Genomic DNA, 17,369 nt, shown 5'->3' with positions numbered 1-17,369 from the left:
CAAAAAATCAGCAAATAAATTCAGATTAAATTAACTTCAAATTTATTAATGTATGAACAAATAGCAACAACTTTCTAAATACAATTATATATATAATTGCAATTACATTACATGAACTACATTTATTAATTTGCAAAAAAATCACATAATATTAATAAATAACTGAATTTTGCAAAAAAAAAAAAATATTAATATTTACCTGAAAATCGGTGAAATACAACAAAAATCTTCTTCTAATTTCGGATTATTTAGAAAAATAAAGAATATGGAGGATTTTTGTTATTTATGAAATTATGCAAAAATATATCAAAAATGCATGTCTATTACAGAATTAAATTTTATGGCCGTTGGTATTATTATTTTTTTAAAATAAATAGAATTTTCAGAAAATTAGATTTAATATATATAACCGTTGTGTAACGAGGCTATTTTCCAATTGGTTAATTCGCTGTAGCCTGCCACGTGTCGCTTTCCCATTCGCTGAAGCTCTGCACGCGTCAGTCCAGAAATTCCTTTTTTTTTTATTTTTATTTTTTATTCTGATTTAAGTGGGGCCCACGCTTGCACTGTTCATCATAAATTATGCCCAAGACTTGGGCATTTTAACACTTGCCCACGGGCTTTGTCATTTCACCCACCATTGTAACCCCTTATTTCTTCCTTCTTGCTCACAAATATGCTCATGAGCATATTTTTAGCCCACCATTGGTAGAGCTCTTAGGATAAGATTATTTATATAAGGGTAATTAGAAGGGTGTATATGAGGTAAAATCATATTAATTCGGTTGCCCTTAATTCGAGTTATTAAATTTGGGTTTGGTTTAACTCGACCTTATTTAATATTTTAAGTTACATAGGTCATTTCCGAGTTGAAATTTTAAACCTTAACTTAACCCATTTAATTTTTTCAGGCCGAGTTCATGTCAACCCATGTCGAGTTGGAAAACTCAATCCAAATCCATTTAGGTTGTGTCATTTTTTGTTAGGTATAGGTATATGAAAACGGTATTTAAAAAAAATGAAAGGGTAAAAGGAAAATTGATACTCTTTCTTTGTAATAGAGATTTATTTCTAATTCAATCTCTTGTAGGGTTCGTCACGAGGTCACACACTCACACCCCATCAAAAATCTATAATTGGATGACTCTATTGACCTGCCCTGCCCTATTTATTAATTAGCGGATCTAACCCATTTATAACTAGGGCGGGTCGGGGCTTGTAATGGGGCTCCAAGGCCTCCAAGTCTCCAACCCATTGAATTGCTGTATCCCCCATTCCAAAAAAAAAAAAAAAAAAAAAAAAAAAAAAAACTCCTATCTCTCTGTTCGTTCTCCATTGAAGCGCACTTGACGTTCTCCATTGAAATAGCTGTATCCCCCCATTGAAGCAGCTTCTGAGGTAAATTTTTGTTTCATTTTGTAATCATCATATCAATTTCTCAATCTAGGGTTTAATTTAATTTAATTGTCAGTTTACTAAGTTTAGTGTTCGAAAATCTGAACTATTTTGGTTGTAAATTTGTAAAAACTAAGATTATGAAAGATCATAACCAGCGATTATGTTGTTAGAAATAAAATTTATGAGCCTAATTGATAATTGAATCAAATATCCCTATTTATTTGATAACTGAATCAAATTTGGTTGCTAAAAGTATTGCAGAACTCTTTAATGTTAGAATTGAACTATGAAATTAGACCTCACTGCTCTATATTTCTGTCCATTCTTTATTTTTTGAAATTTAAATTTGGCAAATTCAATCTTTATTATTAATTTTTTTAATCTGATTTTAGGAATTAGTTGGCACCTCTGAACTCCTTTTGGAATTTGCCATGGCTAAACTTGCAAATGATGAAATTGCTTGCTTGGGTTATTAAATTATTAGATGTTGAATTAGATTTCCAAATGTAGGTTTCATGGTTGAATTTGTTTATAATATTTTTGAACTTTAGCTTGTTATTTACTCTTCTTAACTGTTATTTAGGTATGTATTATAAAGTGGGTTAGCCAGTAGCTTGTTATTATAGTGTCGATTAAAAAGGTCAATTAGATGATTGTGCACAAATTAATATGAAAAGATGATAGCATGATAAATCCAAAGTGGAAAAGGTTTGAAAACAATTAAGAGAAAACATGATTTTCTCATAAAGTTGGAGGAAATTTAGTGAACGGAATATGATAAACTACAACAGACCACCTGTGACCCTCCTTACACGAGGTTGCGATGCTAGCACTAGCCGCAACCAGGGTACCAGGCAAACCAGGACATAGGAGGCTAAGCAAGCACTTGGTAGTTGGTTGAGCTTGAGCAGCTCTTTCGTCATATTTGGAAGAAGACAAGTAATAGTAATTAATTCCTTTTACTAGGTCGCATTTTAGGGGTTGGTGAACTTGATCAATTGAGGAAAAAAGAGTAGAGACTAGAGAGGGGGTATCCAGAAATTTGTAAGCTTGGGCAGTTGAAGAGTGGTGGCCTAAAGTCATGTTTCAGACCCTTTATGTATTTCCATTGATTAAAGATCCAATCTTTCCCTCTAATTTTGCAATTTATCACTTTCCATTACAAGGAACTCAAATACACTGCAGAATAATGTTTACCTGATTGAGAGGTATATGATTTATAAATAGCAAGTTCTAGCTTAGCTGATGTTAAATCTATACTAGTTAAAGAAGAGATAGCAGTTGAATCAATTGGTCGTGTAATGTTGATATATTAGCAATGCATTGTTTCTTATATATATATATATATAGATAGAATCTACCCTCAGATATTTAGCTTGTTCTTATGTAAATTTTTTAATGCTTAAGGTGATCGAGTTTGAAGTGATAAAAGGAGATGGTTAGGGCTCACTATCATTACAAGAATTTGTCTTCAGTCTAGGGTGTTGTTACTAGAATGTACACATCTGATGCAGCCGTCAAAGATTTATCCGATGCCCCATTTAAAAAAATATGTAGAATCATGATGTCATCTCCTAAAGTAGGACTGGATGTCAGGCTTGATCATAGCGGAGTTGAGGCTTCACCAGAGATGGTTGAGGATGTTCTGAAGAGATTTGGAAATGCAGGTATGATATCATATTGTTTTTTTGAATGGGAAGGAAAGCAACATTATTACACACATACTGTTGAAGCTTATCACATTATGATTGGGTCTTTGGCTAAAATAAGGCAGTTTGAGATTATGTGGGATCTTGTGAACACTATGAGGAACAAGGGGATGCTAAGTGTTGAGACGTTTTGCATTATCATGAGAAAGTATGCTAGGATGCAGAAGGTGGATGAGGCACTCTATACATTCAATGTTATGGAAAAATATGGTATTACTCCAAACTTAGCTGCATTTAATGGGCTTCTAAGTGCTTTATGCAAGTCTAAGAATGTAAGGAAGGCCCAAGAGATCTTTGATAAAATGCATGAACAATTTGTTCCTGACTCGAAAACTTATAGCATACTGCTTTCTGGTTGGGGAAGAGAACCAAATCTCCCCAGGGCAAGGGAGACTTTCAGACAAATGAATAATGTAGGTTGCAATCCTGATATTGTGACATATGGTATAATGGTTGACGTCCTTTGTAAATCAGGGAGAACTGATGAAGCTGTAGAAACTCTTAGGAGCATGGATGCTAATGGTTGTAAGCCAACATCTTTTCATTATAGTATTTTAATTTATACTTATGGTATAGAGAATCGAATGGAAGACGCCATAGATACATTTATGGATATGGTCGAAAATGGTGTGGAGGCTGATGTGGGAGTGTAGAATGCCCTAATTAGTGCATTTTGTAAAGTAAATAAATTGAAAAATGTATTTCGGGTCTTAATAGAGATGAATGGTAAAGGGGTTGTACCTAATGCTAGGACTTGCAATATAATATTAAACAGTTTGATTGGACAGGGGAAGACTAATGAGGCTTTCAAGGTGTTTAGAAAGATGATTAAGATGTGTGAGCCTGACACAGACACATATACAGTGATGATAAAGATGTTTTTTGAGAGAGATCAGTTGGAGCAGGCTCTGAAGGTATGGAAGTACATGATGTCAAAAAGGTTTGTTCCAAGCATGCATACCTATTCAGTTCTTATTAATGTGTTGTGTGAAAAGGGCCAGGTCAGTGATGCATGTGTATATATGGAAGAGATGATTGAAAAGGGAATTCAACCTCCAGTTTTGACCTTTCGCAAGCTGAGGCTGTTGCTTATAAAAGAAAGGAGGCAAGATGTCCTGAAGTTTCTTCAGGAGAAGATGAATCTTTTGATCAAGGAACCTTTGTGTGATTGAAAGGCTATGAAGACCATGTTCATAAAGTAATATATAGACTGAGTCAGAAGCAATGAATCACCCTTTCTCTATTGCCCTTTGGAATTTCAGGTTAGTTGATTACAAGTCCCGGTCATTGCTTTCTTTCCTATGGTTGCAACAATTTAAGAAAGTACAACATGTGTTATATTGAAGTCACTAGGTAAAGTAATAGTTTTGAAATTTTGATGTTCGGAATTTACTGCATATAAATCGTATTGCACATTGCTGTGGCATCTTTATATGACATTGGAATGAATGTAGAGCCAAAAGTGCTGACGTGTTCCTATTCCATCCTCTCCATCTACTGAAGTTGATTATTTGTAATTTTGCATACAGAAACATTGTTTTCTTACCAGAGATCCCCCATTAAAGTTAAAAATAAATAAACTAATTCTTAATCCTACAAAAAACAATTGCTGGTTGCTCATTTTGATTGGCTAATGGGTTGTTTTGTAGTTTAAAAAAATTCGTTGAGATTATTAAGATCTACCTTCACATTTGTGCTTTACCAAGGACATTGATGCTATGTTAAACTGTTACAGTCTGGTAATTTCATTGTTTTTAAAATTTTAATCATTAGTTAGCTGTTGATGAGATTGCAAACAGTGTGATGATACCTTGTATGGTCACTACACTAGAAGAAAAAACGTCATTTGCAGCACACTATTTGCAGCAAACCTCTGTATAGAACGCTGCAAAATATCATTAGTCAATGTGGGTCAAAGATTTTATGTATTTATAGCAGCGCTTTATAGCTAAAAACGCTGCAAATAGTTTGGGAATTTTTTTTTAAGACTTATTTGAAGCGCTCTAAGTTAAAGCAAGATGCAAAAAAAAAAAAAAAAAAAAAAAAAAAACAAAAAGAAAAGAAAATTGCAATGTTCCTTGCTCTTGAATGCTGCAAAAAAAATGTATTAGCAACATTTTTAAGTGTAGGCGCTGCAAATAATTTAGAAAATAAAAAATACGAGTAACCAGCTAGCCATTCTTCTTTTACTCCATACTTCATTTTTTTTTTCATTAGATTGATAAAAACGAGAAACCTCTTTATGTTCTTCACCATCTCCTTCATTTTCTTTGGCGTCCTCCTTCTCCGTCAACCTCTTCCTCCTGTACCAATTTAGAAGATCAAGGGTTTTCTCTCTCCTCTTTCTCTTACTATGTGGCCGACCACCTCCTCCAAGGTGAGATCGTTCTGGTTCTCCATTGAAGCGGCTTTTGAGCTTTCTTTGAAGATGACTCGTTGCTCTTCTCTCCATTTCCCTATGATATGCTTTCTTCTCTATGGCTTTCTAGTTTCTATAGTCAATTAATTTGTGAATTGTGATTAACAAGAGTTAGATACTAGGGTTTATGTTTCAAATTTGATCTATCATAAAACGATTGCTTATTGAAAAATTCATCTAGGGTTTGATGTATTCAGTTCTTGGTATTTCCTTATCACGCTGAATTATACTACGTGATTTCTTTTTTTATTGAAAAATTCATCTAGGGTTTGATTTATTCATTTTGGTTCAATTAATTAGATTTCTGGTTATTTTCCAACGAGAAATTCATGAATCTGAGTATTTTTTCGGTAATTGAACATCAATATCTTGGTTTTATTATATGTTTTAAAGGATATACAAGTTCAAACTCTTCTAGTGCTTGTTCTAGTGGACAGAAAATTTATGTAATGCTGTGAACACAACTGGTAGTGGCTTCCAACTTGAATTGATTTTGCAAGGCTGATTGTTGTTTGTAGTGGTCTGAGCAACCTAACTGGTAGTTGATAGCTTACCTCTGGCAGACAAATAGCTGCTAAGTCATTGTTTCAAGTGACGATCAACATGTCAATTGCCAAATGAAAAACCTTCTGACGAACTTTGGGGAGGGAGGTTGCTTATATCTTAACATACAGGTTCATTAGTTTTAGTGTTATCACTATATCGTATGTCCTGAAATTATCGAATGTCATTTTTCCTAGGCTATTGTTACCGTCCATGGTAAATTGGTAATCACAAGCCATTAACATTGCTGTTTTTGTACTGTAGAGATGAGCTGGGTTGTTTTGTTGCTGATAGACGGTGTCTTACTAGTCTTAAGATGGAAGGATGCTCTAATCTAGGATCGGTCATTATTTCTTCAAGTTGTCTTTCTGCACTCTGGCTTTCTGATCTTCATTCTCTATCTTAGACGGTAATTACTCCCTCCTTTTTATTATAACTCTCAAATATCTGAACTAATATTATTAAATCTTTTTGTCAACCCTTTTTTTTTTAGTGCTTACTTGGGTTTCATCACTGCAGAATATCAACTGCCCTAAATTGAGGAGATTTCTTTGAATTTTTCTTATCAAGATAATGATAGTACTGATGTCACTACCATGATGGACAACTTGGGAAAATTCTGCCCAAGGTTGCAGAACTTTCATGTTACATCGCCTAGATTATCTCATGCTACTGTTCTTGCTCTCTCAGCAGCAAGTTTGAGGTTGGTGCAAATATACAGATTTTTTTTATTCTTGTTGAAAAAAAAGGAATGGCTGTACACCTTTTGTTCTAGTATACAACTGAATATAATGATGAGGCTTGACGAATTCTATTGGTTGCCATTTTCCTTTTGTTCAGGGGACTGAGAATGCTCTCATTAGTGTCGGGCTATTGCTTACAGCTTTTCAAAGCTAGAGCTGCTTGACTTGAGTGGGTAATGCCTCATCTTCATATTTCATTGCTTAGTCAAATTTGTCATTCATCAGCAAGATTAGGCTTTGTTTCTAGTTTACTTGGTTTACCTCAGGAATCTTAGATTGTTTTGTTGTTAATGTAGGTCTAGCATCACTGATCGTGGCATTGGAATGATATGTGACGTGTTCTCCCGAACTTTATCAAGATTATTGCTAGTGCTTTGCCCTGATATCACTTCAAGTAAATTTCTATTCCTTGTTTAGACTTAATGCTACCTTGGTTTTTTTTTGTTGGTTTCAGTTACACATTATCTGTTTGATTCTGAAAGCACACTACTTTCTGCCTATAGCTGTAGGGATTGGAAAGGAGTCCCTACGACACCCACAATGTCACACACAAGACAATCAACCAACAATTCAATCCAATCAATCCAAATTCTCACACAACCAAAATAGCACAACCAAATCAGCAATAGAGCAGTAGCAAAACAACAACAATACCAACAATACTAGGAAGAAACGATAACAATCAACACACAAGAATTATACATGGAAAACCCCTTCGATGTGAAGGATAAAAACCACGGGATTGTTTAAGGAGTCCACCTTAGCTTTCTTTATTGATAAATTGAGGGAAAATTATCCCAAATTAGTTTACAAAGGATTCACAACCCACCAACAACAACAAACAATAAGAGATTGAAATTAGAGAGTGAAAAGAGTAGAATTCATCCAAAAAAAGCAGTTCTGTCCAGAGACGTTTCCGACCAAACCATAGCTCAAACTCCAAAATGAAGCCCTTGATGTCAGGAATAAGCTATCCAAATTTGAGCACGATCCAACGATGGAATTTCCGGCAACGACCAAATTTGTAAGAGCTACCCAGAAAAATCCGAAATTGAAAGCTCTCTTGAAAACCCTCACTTAGTTCTCAATATGTGCATGTGTATGCTCAACCCTTAGCTGCTTACTTGGTGACTTGTTTACCACAAGATATCGCCTCAAAAGCTTCCAAATGAAGCCACAAAAATAAGCCTCAAAGAAGACTTATAAAACTTTAGTAAAATGACTTGAAATGGACCAAATTATTGGACCCAAAGTGAGACTCATTTTACTACCACATGGGCTGAACCCATAACTAATCTCCCCCTCTAGCCCAACACTGGGAAGACGAGTAGACGACTATGCTTCAATGATCACTTGAAGCTCAATCCCGCAAGCTTACCACAAACTTCATCCGGGAACCATCTTTGTCAACATATCTGCACCATTCTTATCGGTGTGGACTTTTTCTGTTTCATCTTCTTCTCCTCGATCACATTTCTCAACCAATGATATCAAACATAAATATGCTTGGTACGAGCGTGATACATAGAATTTTTGCTCCAATCCATAGTACTTTGATTATCGCAAAGTACTGCATACTCACTTTGCTTCAAACCCAACTCTTAAAGAAACCAAAGCATCTCTTTACTTGCTTCCACAATTGCTATTTCTGCCTCTCGACAAGGCCACACACTTTTTTAACTTGTAACCTATGGTAGACCTTCTGTTATCAAGATCACCAGCCATGTCTGTATTGCCCTCAAGAATAGGTTTGCCACCCTCATAACACAAACAAAGTTTAGAGGTACCATGCAAATATCTAAAGGTCCACTTCACTGCAACCCAATGAGCCTTACCCAGATTAGATAAGTGTCTACTCACCAAACCTACAGAATGTGCAATATGTGGCCTAGTACACACCATAGCAGAACCAACAACAGAAGAATAAGGAATATAAGACATACTTGCTTTCTCCTTCACTGTTGTAGGACAAACTCTCTTACTTAGCTTAAAATGAGCCGCTAATGGTGTACTAACAGGCTTGGTATGCTTCATATTGAACCTTTCAAGCACCCGTTCAATATATTTTTCTTGTGATAGCCACAAATTTCCAACTTTCTTATCATGAGCAATCTCCATGCCTAAGATTTGCTTTGTAGGACCCAAATCTTTCATGTCAAATGACTTGGACAAGTCTTTCTTCAAGTTGCTAATCATCACCGAATCTTGTCCAACTGTCAACCTATCATCCACATACAAAAGAAGGATAATGAAGTTATTACCAGGTAACTTTCTGAAATACACATAAGGAGTTGCAGAAGTCCGTTTATAACTATGACTAGTCATGAACGAATCAAGTTTCTTATACCACTGCCTTGGTGCCTGTTTAAGACCATAGACAGTCTTTTTCAACTTGAAAACATGTTTTTCTTTCCCTTTTTCTTCGAAGCCTTGAGGTTTTTCTATGTAGATTTCTTCATGCAAGTCACTATGTAGAAAAGCATTTTTTACATCAAGCTGCTCTAACTCAAGATCAAGACTTGCAACTAACCCCAAAACAGTTCTCATAGAAGATCTCATCAATATCTATGCCCTTTTTGTGGTTGCATCCTTTGACCACCAATCTAGCTTTCCTCTTTACTATATTCTCACCATCTTTCTTGTTCTTGAAAACCTATCTATTCTTCAATACTTTCTTGCCCTTAGGAAGCTTTACCAACTCATAAGTTTGATTCTCCAACAAAGAATTCATCTCCTTTTTTCATAGCCTTAGCCAAAGATTCTTATCCACTAGACATCGCTTCTTGGAAACTCTCGGGCTCCCCCTCATCAGTGACTAGGATGATTGTTTTTTAAGAAGGTTTGTGATCTCTGATTGACCTTGGAACTTGTACATCATCCACTAGCGGGGTAGGTTGTTCAGCATCATTAGGAGCATCATCAAATTCTGGTACATCACCACCAACATTAGGTTATACCTCCTCAAAACCATTATGTGTTGCATCAAGATCATGAACTCTTGGCGGGTTCAACAGAAATAAAGGTAAGAACAGAAGAAACATCAATAGCATCAATAGATGAATCTAAGTTAGTATGATTCCTTACACTCAGAAGTTCTGCACCCATCTCGTGCTCAAATAACACTACATCTCTGCTTCTCACTACCTTCTGTTTCTTGAACCCATACTCTTCATCACCATAGCCAACAAACACACATAGAGTAGTCTTGGAATCAAGCTTCGATATCTGATCTTTCGGCACATACATTTATGCCTTGCATCCAAAGACTCCAAGCTGTGAATATGTAGGACCACATCCTTTCCATGCTCTCTCAAGAATGTCAAGACCGAAAGGAATAGAAGCAGAACGGTTGATCAAGTAAATTGTAGTTTGCACGGCTTACTCTGACATGTTCAACATACACCTCACCTTTTCCATAGTGGTTCTGTTCATCCTCTCTGCTACACCATTATGTTGTGGGGTGTGTGGAACTGTCTTCACATGTCGAATACCATGCTGAACTTATGTGAAGTATATTCACCACCATTGTCAGAATGAGGGCATTTTAACTTTCTTTCCGTCACCCGTTCCACCATATCATGAAATTTCTAAAATGTCTCTAAACACTTGGCTTCTTAGTTTTAAAAAGCGCGCCTAGGCGCTGTTGAGGCGCGAGGCGCAGGCTAAGGCTAAAACGCCTCGGCCTTCCTAGGCGTAGCGCATTCCAGAAGGCGCGCCTCAACCAAGGCGCAGCGCCTAGCCGCCTTATGTTTATAAAGCGTGAGAAAAAGGGATTCAGATTAATTTTTGTGAAAAAAACCATTTTTTTCCCAAATTGAAGCTTACCCGGTCTTTATAGTGATAATTCGAGCAAAAGCCCCTTGTTAATTGAATAAAATTGCTTCAATATGACCCCCAATTTAAAATCCCTAATTTTTTGAAAACCCTAATTTATGGGTTGCTTTGCAGTTGAAGAAGAATTGCCGCGGAACAATTCCCGGCGGTTTCAGGCAGCAGACTGGCGGCCGACGCCGGTGAAACAACCCAGGTAAAGTTTTTTCTTCTATTCTCTTCTTCGACCTCTGCTCTTCTCCATTCTTTCTTTTTCTGCTTTTCGTATTATTCTCTCTCCTATGCCCACTCTATCCACCCACCTAAAGATTTTTTTTACTTTATTATATTTTCAGTTTTTTTTAATTGATAAAATGACAAAAGCCTGCTGCTGCCTGACCACCTTCTCCCTATTTTTTACCAAAAAAAAAATAGTTTTTATTATTTATTATGCTTAAATTTGAGTATTTTACCAAAACAATAATAAAAAAGCAGTAAAATTTCCTAAAAAAGCACTAAATAAAATAAAAATATAATAATTATCACTTTAATTTGATTTTAAAATAGAATTTGAATGCCAAAAAAAAAGTTAAATAAATAAAAAATTAAAATTAAAAAAAATTTGCGCCTCATATCCAAAAGGTGTGCGCTTTCGCTTTGCACTTAGGCTCTAGGGACACTTTGAGCCTTGCGCTTTTTAAAACTAAGCTTGGCTTTTGGCCTTCTGTAATAGACTAACATTAGGAAGGGCAATTTGGGAAGCCTAGTACTTTTAGGTTAGTAGTCCTTGGCCTTAGTATAAATAGGGGATAGTATATGCAATAGGACATTATGTGAATTGTGAGGAAAATATGTTGAGAGTAGCAACCTCAAGTTACTAGGAGAGTGATAACCTAAAGTTATCAAGAGAGTAATAGTCTTAAGCTATTAACTATCACTTTTGTACTCAAATTTCTGCCTTTATTAATCAAAGTCTCAAGCTTATTTAATCTGAAATACAAGTCAGAATGTCAGTTCATTACAATTGGTAGCGGTGGTAAAAAAAAAAAAAAAAAAGAACTGAGCAATGCAGTTTGTTGGAACAGATGGTGTATGAGTCATGAAGAAATGGATTCATGAAGAAAATTAACACAATTCCCTTAAAAGGGAGAGGTATTTCGGATCTTGAGGAGAAGAGAATCCGTACGGCAGGAGCTTCAAATTCACAAATTCAATGGAAGAAACTCAGATGACCGGATCTTCCAAATGGAGGATTACTGTCATTTTTTCCATTTGAATGAAGAGGAGAAGCTCAAGGTTGACATCATCGGGCTTTGCGGCGAAGCACTGCAGTGGTTCGAATGTGAACACTGGTGGCTACCATTCTCTTCAGTTGGTCCATCATTTCCATTTGGCGACGGCACAATCTGATTCCTGTTGTGGTCCCTGGTCTAGCAGCAAGGTAGTACATCAGAAGAGTCACGGGGTGCAAGACCCGGTGGGGTGTGAATCTGGCAGTGCGGTGAGCACTTTCAAAGATGACTTACCTGAGGATTTAACAGACATCCCAACTGGAGTTGTATGCGAGGTAGGCTGTGTTGATGGGAGATGTGGTGGTTCATGGGATCTGGATGGCGAGTTGGATAGTGGAGGTTAGGGTTTTGCAAAAGAATTCAAATATGGTGGTAGGCTTAGAGATTTCGGAGATGGGTTTACCGGTGGAGGTCGAGGTCAAATTGCCAGCGAGTTTGGTGGTGGATCTCGCGCACAAGCTGATGGGAATGCAGGTGGAATTAGTGATGCTAGGGGTTTTAGTGGTGAGGCTATCACTTTTGAAAGTGTTTTTACTGGTGGTTTCAGTGAGGAGGGCAACATTTACAAGGGTGAGGGAAATTTCGAGAAAGGTGGTGCCGGAGGAAGTGGATCTGGTGGTGGTTCGGGGTGTTGGTTAGCAGGAGAAAAAGATGGTGAAGGGAGCCGGAGCAGCAATAGTAGATGCGGCGCGGGTGGAGGCAAGATTACCTGTAAAATTGAGTCGTCACAGTCTATGGTTGCAAGAAGGGGCGGTGACTTCTCTAGTGGCTTTACCAGCGGTGGTATCTTGGTCGGAAGAGGACCACACTCTTGTGTCGGTAGTGGGACTGACGGTGAAGAATGGTGGAACGGGTTATTGAGGTGGGCCGGTGGCAAAGGTGGCGGCAGCCGATGTGGGCTTGAGGGTTTTGCGTGGCTACCATTCTCTGGTGGTTTCTTGAAGTATGCAGAAGGAGCAGCTTTTGGCAGAAGTTTGACTAAAGTCTTTGGCTTGTGGAGGAAGCCAATTTTGAAAAGTGCTAGTAAGGTTATTGTAGTAATACACCCTGAAGATATTGCAAAGGCATTCAGCTAGGAGTCACGTGCTTCAAACAAAACAGATGGCCAACACACAAAATATAGTGGGGTCTTGAGATTAAAGGGGCTTGCTCATTTAAAAGTCTTTTTCTTTGTTAAGAAAGAAAGGCAAACAAATGGGCTTAATGACTTTAGGCCTAGTTTTCTGTCACCGCCCAACTCACTACTCCACTTTACAGCAGCCCAAGTCAATCTCCTCCTTTGAGAGATCATTGCTTTTGCCGAAAATCAAGTGCTGATTATCATCCACCTTGAGGACAAGGTGGAAGTTAAGGGGGCCAGTAATGTAATAGGCTAACATTAGGAAGGGCAATTTGGGAAGCCTAGTACTTTTAGGTTAGTAGTCCTTGGCCTTAGTAGCCTTAAGCTATTAACCTATCACTTTTGTACTCAAATTTCTACCATTATTAATCAAAGTTTCAAGCTTATTAAATCTGAAATACAAGTCAGAATATCAGTTCATTACATCTTCAACAATGTAAACCCAAGTTTTCCTAGTTGCATCATCAATGAAAGTGACCAAATATTTGTTGCCACCATTAGACTCCACTTTAATAAGACCACAAACATCAGAGTGAACAAGCTATAATTTGGCTTGCCACCTAGTACACTTCCTGTGGTGGTTTCCCGCCAAACAATGATCATAGGGGTCAAGAGCAACTTTAGTATCAACAGGAGGAGTTTTACTTGCTAAACATTTCAAACCCTTGTCACTCATGTGTCCTAATCTTCGATGCCACAAATTAGGAGAGTTCTTTTCTTCCAGTGCATTAAGCTCACCAAAACATACACTCAAATATGTTTTATACAAGGAGCAACACAACTCGCCTTCATCAGGCCCTTTGGACAACTTCCACTTACCATCACCAAAAGTATGTTGGAAGCCTTCTAGATCAAGAACATTATTAGCAGACAACAAGTTAAAGCATAGATCACGAATATGGCGCACATTCTTCAATGTAAGCATGCACCCAACACTCGCATTCACACGAATATCACCTAACCCAACAATGCAGCTCTGATTTCCCATTTTCACACTACCAAAGTCACCGAGCTTGTAGTTCATGAAGTACTCTCTTCCGGGAACACAATAGTATGAAAACTCTGTATCTACAAGCCACTGAAGTGATGACACTCACTAGTTGCACAAATTAAAGTGACATCATCATCACTTTTAGAAGCTGTTGTTGTAGTGTTTTTATCATCTCCCTCTTTTTGTGAAAAATTCTTCTTTCTTTGTTCCTTTTTCAAACGGAAACAATCTTTCTTGATATGACTAGGCTTTTTGCAGTAGTTGCATGTAGTCACATTTCTCCCATCATTGGATTTGGACCTATTTCATGAGTTATCACGGCCTTTGGGACCCCTACTCTTGCCTCTTCCTATGTTCTCAACAACAAGAGCTTGTGAATTATCAACTCCCATCTCCTTTCTTCTGATTTCTTCATTGAACATGCTCTCTTTGATCACATCTAAAGATATCGCACACTTGTTAATAAGAGTTACTAATAGTCACAATCAAAGTTTCCCAATTGTCCAGCAAAGAACTCAATATGAACCAAGCTTGCAATTCATCATCAAGAACAATCTTCATAGTAGTCAACTTGTTAATAATATCGTGGAAGTCATTAAGATGCTCAGTAAATGACTTTCCACCCTTCAATTTCAAATTAACAAGTTTCTTAATCAATAAAGCTTTGTTATGTGTGGTCTTCCTTTCATAAAGACCTTCTAGTTTCTTCCACAAATCATATGGGTTGGACTCTTGTGACACATGATTGAATATGCTAATATCAATTCATTGTCTAGTAGTCCCTAAAGTCTTCCTTTTCAACTTTACCCTATCTTTATCATCCATCTTATCAGGCTTTGTAGACTTTGTTGGTTTAACAGTGCTACCATTTGTCTTTGTGGTTGTTTCCACTGCTTCATGTAAATCTTTACAATACAACATATTTTTCATCATAGGTTGCGAAATGTATGTATCATGCTCGCACCAAACATATTGATGTTCGATATCATTGGTTGCGAAATGTGATCAAAGAGAAGAAAGTGAAACTTAAAAAAGTCTACACTGATAAGAATGGCGTAGAATGTTCACAAAGATGGTTCCCGAAAGCAAGCTTGAAGTTTGTAGTAAGCTTGCGGGAGCTTGAAGTTTGTAGTAAGCTTGCGGGATTGAGCGTCAAGTAATCATGAAGCATGGTCGTCTTCCCCGTGTTGGGCTGGAGGAGGAGATTTGTTATGGGTCCAGCCCAAGTGGTAGTAAAATGAGTTTTACTTTGGTCCAATAATTTGGTCCATTTCAAGACATTTTACGAAGTTTTGTAAGTCCTCTTTGAGGCTTATTTTTGTGCCTTCACTTGGAAGCTTTGAGGTGATATCTTGTGGTAAACAAGTCACCAAAGTAAGCTAATTTCAGCTGAGCATTCACACACACAGAATAGAGAGAGAGTGAGGGTTCTTTACAAGAGCTTCCATTTTCGAATTTTTCCGGGTAACCTTTACAAAACTGGTCGTTGCTGGAAATTCCACCGTTGGATCGTGCTCAAATATTGTCAGCTTATTCTTGACATTAAGGCCTCATTTTGGACAGCTGGATCGTCGGTTTGAGCTGTGGTTTGATCAGAAACGTCTCTGACTGTTGTTTTGGGGTGAATTCTACTCTTTTCACTCTCTATTTTTAATCTCTAATTATTTATTGTTGCTGGTGGGTTGTGAATCCTTTGTCAACTGATTTGGGATTCTTTTTCCCTCAATTTATCAATAAGAGAAGTTAGGGTGGACTCCTTAAATGGTCCCGTGGTTTTTATCCTTCATATTGAAGGGGTTTTTCACGTATAATTCATGTGTGTTGATTGCTATTGTTTCTTCCTAGTATTGCCGGTGTTATTGTCTGTTTGCTACTACTTAATTGCTGATTTGGTTATGTGAGAATTTTGGTTGATTAGATTGAATTCTTGGTTGATTGTCTTGTAGGTGTCATAGTGACCCCCTTCCGATCTCTACAACTTGGTATTTTGTTGGGGTTGCTTATCCCAAGTCCCACAGAAAGAAAGAAGGAATGACTTCCTTATAAGTGGAAGCACACTCCATTAGTATGAGGGCCTTTTGGGAAGGTGCCTAAAAACAAATCCGTGCGGATTAGGCCTAAAGCGGACAATATCATACTAATGTGGAGTGGAGTGTGCGTGTGGCCCAACAATGTGGGTGACCCCGGGCCGAACAACCAGGTGGTATTCTATTTGCCACAGCTCAATTACCTTTTCTGGAGCTAATGGACTGTGGTATGTCAATCTGTGATCCTGACTTGGATGATACGTTGATGAAAGCAATGATAATTAACCACAGAAAAGTAGCAAGTTGCATCATATATACCAGAAGCTTATCATCAAGCATAGTCGGATGAAGTTCCTGATTCATCTTTTTAATGCAAGGTCCTTCTCTAATGTCAATTGTTGCTGGCTAAAGTCGATGCTTCTAATGTCGTTAGGCTTCGAAGTGCTGTTAATTTCAATCACGTAGGGTCAGCTGTCTCTCTTTATTTCACTCTCCTCTTGAATCTTTCTTCTGGTTCAGTTTCTTTTTCTTCAATTTTTCATATTTTCAGCTCGAATTTTCAATTTTTCAAAAATATATCATCTACAGATTTTAATTTGGTGGTGGAACAGGTAAAAAAAGGTGACGATTTATGTGGTTGCATTGTTGGTGACCAAGATGACAAAAACAGATAAAGATGGTGGTCGACTTCTCTTAGGCATCTCTTTGCTGGTTAGCGTGAAGGTGATGAAGTGGTGAAAGGGAATTACCGTAGCGGTACAGCTGATCGGCACTCTTACTTTAAGGAAGGACCCTGGCATGTAAGTCAATTGATATTTGTATTTCATTTTTAATCTAAGTTATAATTTTAATAGTTCTCTGACTATATTTGTTGGTATTCTTTGTTTGTGTAAGAATTTAATTAGTAGTAGTACTCCACACGCTGCGCATGCATTATCTCCGGCCCTTATAGTAAACTAGGACTTTACTATTTTATGGAAATTGGCACCACCTTTGCTCCAGAAATCAATAACATAATACTAAAACAGATACCAGGAATAACACATGTCACTTTCTGGTGCTATTTTTTCCCTCCAAAACTTCCCCTCTTTTTAGGAAAAATCTTACTACTATAATAATATACTAGATAAACCCGTGCGATGCACGCTTTGTTTGTATTTTTTTTTAAAAATTGATTTTATATTTATGTGATTAAATTTGTTATTTTATTAGTTGTACGTGGTATATCATTTAATATTTTTTGTTTTAAAATATTAGATAAAAATTTTATTATCAAAAGATAATATTTCGTATTTAATTAAGGAAATTTTGAAAATA

General features: G+C 37.0%; 1 pseudogene; it reads left to right on the top strand.

The window, feature by feature from the left end:
* Window positions 1–983: 983 nt before the first annotated feature.
* LOC110717046 lies at window positions 984–16,969 on the top strand (annotated as a pseudogene).
* The last annotated feature ends 400 nt before the right edge of the window (window positions 16,970–17,369 follow it).

Source organism: Chenopodium quinoa, unplaced genomic scaffold (assembly GCF_001683475.1).
Source record: "Chenopodium quinoa cultivar QQ74 unplaced genomic scaffold, ASM168347v1, whole genome shotgun sequence".
Classification (NCBI taxonomy): domain Eukaryota; kingdom Viridiplantae; phylum Streptophyta; class Magnoliopsida; order Caryophyllales; family Amaranthaceae; genus Chenopodium; species Chenopodium quinoa.
The sequence above is the reverse complement of the archived record's forward strand: the minus strand, read 5'-3'. Positions and strand labels throughout refer to the sequence as shown.